At 35.2% G+C, this 4,677-nt stretch overlaps 1 long non-coding RNA gene across 2 annotated transcripts in view; it reads left to right on the top strand.

Annotated features, from left to right (window-relative positions):
* Window positions 1–4,677, top strand: part of LOC308073097 — a 271,143-nt gene that overhangs the window by 45,939 nt on the left and 220,527 nt on the right. The gene's annotated exons all lie outside the window — the stretch shown is intronic.

The following is a 4,677-nucleotide window of genomic DNA, read 5'->3' as shown; positions in this document are numbered from 1 at the left end:
GTAAATAATTTTTTTTTCTGACTATTTCTTAAAAGTTTGGCATTGTTGGCGTATTTAGAAATCCAAACCAGCCATTTCACTATTCTTACCTTGAAACTACAGAACATGGAAGAGATGGATTGTTTGGAAGGTATCAAGCTTCATACTTTCTCTTCCTTTTATTTTTACACCAGTAGAATTCCTGCAAATGGACTTGAAATCCTCACTAGCTGAGGAACTCAAATTCAAATGTCCAGACTTTACATGTATTTTTCCAATGCAGGCAACATAATTAGTTTACGTGCAGTAGGTTCAACTGTATCCAACAGTCATAGGGATCCTTGTAGTTGCAGAACAACAGGGAGTCCCCTGGTGTTGTAACAGAGAAGTAGAATTACCAATGCTGTTTATTAATTGTTATAGTTGTTGTCTATGTCTGTATGGTGTCAAGGGAACATGCATATATCAATGACCAAATACCAAGAGCTGGATACTGATCAGTGTCCAGAATTTGGGAGTGGGAACAAGCTCTTTAATGTTGTTGAAATAGTTGGTGAAACTACAGCAGGATTTTATGTGAGTGTCTTCTGGTTGTTTTGGTATTCTCTGCAATGAGAAAAGGTAGCTTTCCGCCAGAATTTTGTGGGTTATGATGCATCTATGGGTGGCTTATTGCTTGTTAGGGAGTGACATACATGGTCAATATTGGTCACCACAGTGAGCAAGCCAACTAGCAAGCATTCATTCACATTGTGTTTTATGATGTACTGAAACACCGTGGCTGTTGCCCTTGTATTTTGTCATTTCCCTTTTCTAACTCATTAGTAAGAGCAATTTAGTCCCAAAGAGAAGACTGTTGCACCAGGTCATACTGTGTAGATTTTCCCTGATCTAAACATGTAAGTTCTGTGTAGCTGATCTACTAATTTATTTTCATTTCTTCTTAAAATTCACTTGCAAATTCTGCTCATTACTTATATGCAAGATTATATTTGTTCTACAGGAAAGCTAAATAAATAACTACCTAAAACTATCCTGATAACAAAAACTAAGTTTAAAAGTATTTTATGAATTAAATAAATTGCATCAAGTAAATAAAATGTATTCTGCCCGTTTAGTATAGATGTTATGTCACCAAGATAAATGGACTAGCTATTATAAGTATCTGTGTGGCTGAAATGCATAACAACATAATTACTTTGCCAGCAAAATGCTAACCTGCTTTAATCATTCTGTTCACAGAATAATGTAAAGTGATTTAGTGGGTAGAATGAATCCACTTGCAAATTATTTTATGGTCATAATGCAGTCCCTTTGTAGAATGTAAATTGATGATGATAATTTTATGGGCAAATGATTTTTCAATTAAAATGTCTATTCACAGACAAAATGGGAATGTTACAAACTGTTCCAAATAACGGTATGTCAGGGTGAAGGCATATAGAGCTGTCTAATGTATGAACCAGAGCTTCAGCTGAAAGAACTGCTATGTTAAAAATGTGATTTATTTTAGTCAAGTTTGTACTTTCCTTCCATTACACATTCAAAGTACCCTTATTTGGTTCCATTGCCATAGCAACTAGCATAAGAATTTACCATACAAACAGTATCAACTAACATGTCTCTTGTCCTGTTTAACTAACTTATCTATTAATAAGTTATGCTTTAGTAATTATTTTCAGCTACCTGTACCTTGTTATCTTTATTACAATAATTACAATGTCTATGAGGATCAGAATAAATCACTACAGTACACTTATCTTTAAAATTGTTGGAAGGAAAGAAGCTGTATTGCCTAGCCTAACTAGACTAAATTCCTTTTCAGCACAGGAGGGCACCCTTCGATTATTGCTATATCATTATTATATTCTAAGCTGTTTATATAACACCTGTGTCATTTTACTAAGTAAAAATATCTTCAGCCTTTGATATCTTCTGCTACTGCATATAAATGCTTTTTTCCTTCTTACTGGTAGGTCAGCCTAAGAAATGCTTGTGTACTATTTTAAAGAGGCATTAACTGGAAGGTCATGAAAACAGTATTAAATGGCTCTAAATGCTGTACATAATATTTTATTTAAGGAAGTCTGTTACCCAGCGATAAATTTTTCCCCCCTTTGATGTAGCCAAAAATATTATCTTCTTTAAATATTTTTATTTATTTATTAAACTGGAATAAATGGAGTGGCTTCCTCATTGCACAAAGGAAGATGACATTTTTAACTTTATCGAATTCATGTTAAAGAATGTCCCCCAACAAAGTGTTTGTCTACTTCAGCTTGCTACTGCTACTCTAGTCTCTAGTCTCAGTCTATTTTTCCTGTTCTTTTATTATTCATTTTTGCATTCACAAAACATGTATTTTTGAGAAAGATACACTTTTTAACAAGCTGATAAGACCTGTATTTTTTTTCTTTTTTATCAAAGTGTAATCATAATTCATACATATATTCAGCAGAAATGCAGGACGTTACTGTCAGTTTTCTTGCAGTAGGCTAAGAATTCTGTATGTACAATGAACTTTTTGCTCCTTTGTTCTAACACAGTGACATCATTGGGGACACATTAGTAAAAATGTTTAGAAAATGGCCCTTTGTATTTTTCAATACTGATTTTACTCTGATTCAGAGTTGTCCAGAAAGATCAAACTGATTTTGAACTTGCCATTTTGAAGTTACTTTTACGGAGGCTTACTAGTCCCCCCTGCCCCAAGATTTTGTGGATCAATATGAAGGTTACCAGTATTTTTGTGTCCCTTCTGAGCATTTATGACTTAAGGCACATCCCTTTTCATATGGTTGTTGTATTTTAATAAAAATTCCCATTAGAAAATGTGTCCATTAAAAATGGAAATATTTTTCAGCTCTTATTTCCAATGCATACTAAAAGTAATTTCAGTTTTTCTCCAAAGTGTTTTCATTCTGCTTGGCAGCATAATTAGACATTTCACATTCTTTTAGAGGTGACAGTGAATCTCCTGCATGAAAGCCTCAAGAATGTAAAGAACAAATTACTTTTCTAAGTAAAGCTGAAGAATCACAAAGAAAATGTCCGCTGAAATTACTAGCACATTCAAAAAGATTGAAAAGTTTAGGTTTTCCTGACCTGCCCTGATTCATTATTCACATGGCAGCTTCAAGGAAAAAGGTGGAGCATCTATTTTCTTTATTCGCATCTCCTTTTTTTTTTTCTTCTTGTTTTTACATTCCGGATGATAGAATCTTAAAGGTCTCCCACCTACTGTCTGAAAATTGAGGTTAGACAAAATATAAATGGGTGATACAACAGTGAACAATTATGGTCATTTGACATTTTGAGAGATTTTTGGCCAAAACAAAGGCCTGGGCTTAAACTGACTTGCGTGCATGCTTCAAACCTAGCAGCTAACCAACCTGACAAAAGTCATTATGAAAACTATCCACACTAAAACAGAATTAGGAAACTCATCTATGGGAAGTGATCCCTTGTGACCTCATCACCCTGGTGCGTTGGAATGATTGTGTGATTCACATCAGTGTTACGCGGTCACAGATAAACAGGGACTGTCCTCTGCATTAGGAAGAGGGATAGCTGCAAGGTGCTAGAAGGCAGAATATAGTTCAGTTCAGTTGTTTAAACTCTCGAAGTTCAAAAGGGTCTAAGATTCTTTTATTAGAAGGTCAGGACTGAGCATCACGTTCACAGTACCATTTATTCTCACCGAAGGATTCTGAGATTTAAGACTGAAAATCTTGGTTCTAGCTTGTTTGGTTTTTTCCCTTCTGTTTATGTCCGCAGATTTCTTATTATGTTAAAGGTGGTTTGCTAGTCTCTTGCCCTTTAATTACTATTTGACAATTGTTTCTTCATTTCAGTTTTCAAGCCTTTTATAAGGTTTAATAAGGTAACTTTTACAGGTGGATTAGGTGATGATGCTAACTATGCTTGTGACACTGATGTCTCAGTTTTTATCAGGTCACTCTTGATAGTCTCCATTTACTGCATTTTAGGTTGCACCACGAAGTGGTCATAGAGAGCACAAACTGAATACTTTTTAATTTTAGATGAAACTAAGCCAGAATATTTGTTCTGAGAGCATACCTAATATACTCTCTCCACTAAGGGAATGTCGATCCATAGCATCAGACTATAGCTGGGATGAAGTAAGACCCTACTACACTTGTGTGGGTGCGAGCTACACCTATAATGTGGAAACATCAGTCGCTTTACTCTACAGCCCCCTTGTTTAGAAGAGGAATATGTGCTAGTGTATGTCCAGCTGTACACCTTCTCTTTAGGTTTCACTTTAAATGGAAGCTGGCATTATTTGCATTAGTAACTACTGCTTTTATGGAACAAAGCAATAACGTTGGATAAGCCTGAAATCATGGTTCTGTTCATCTCAGTGGAGTTCATTTTCTTGACCTTTAAATCTTTGATTGCATTTCACTTTTTCCAATTGCAGTTTTCCACCTTTTACACATGCCCATCTCATACATCCACCTAATAGAACAGAGCTCCAAAACTCTAAATTTGATATCATGCTACTTCTTTAAATGGCTCAGAAGTGCTTCATGTAGTGACGTTATTAGGTCATTTAGGGAAGGGAGTAGGAAATTAAATGACCTGAACTAGCAATGATTCCAAACCCAAATCTCCTGGCCATCCCTACATAATTTTTTACATTTTTGTGCTGCATTTCTAAATATGGTCAGAGAT

The sequence above is a fragment of the Falco punctatus genome, assembly GCF_963210335.1.
Source record: "Falco punctatus genome assembly, chromosome: 14".
Taxonomy (NCBI): domain Eukaryota; kingdom Metazoa; phylum Chordata; class Aves; order Falconiformes; family Falconidae; genus Falco; species Falco punctatus.
The sequence above is the reverse complement of the archived record's forward strand: the minus strand, read 5'-3'. Positions and strand labels throughout refer to the sequence as shown.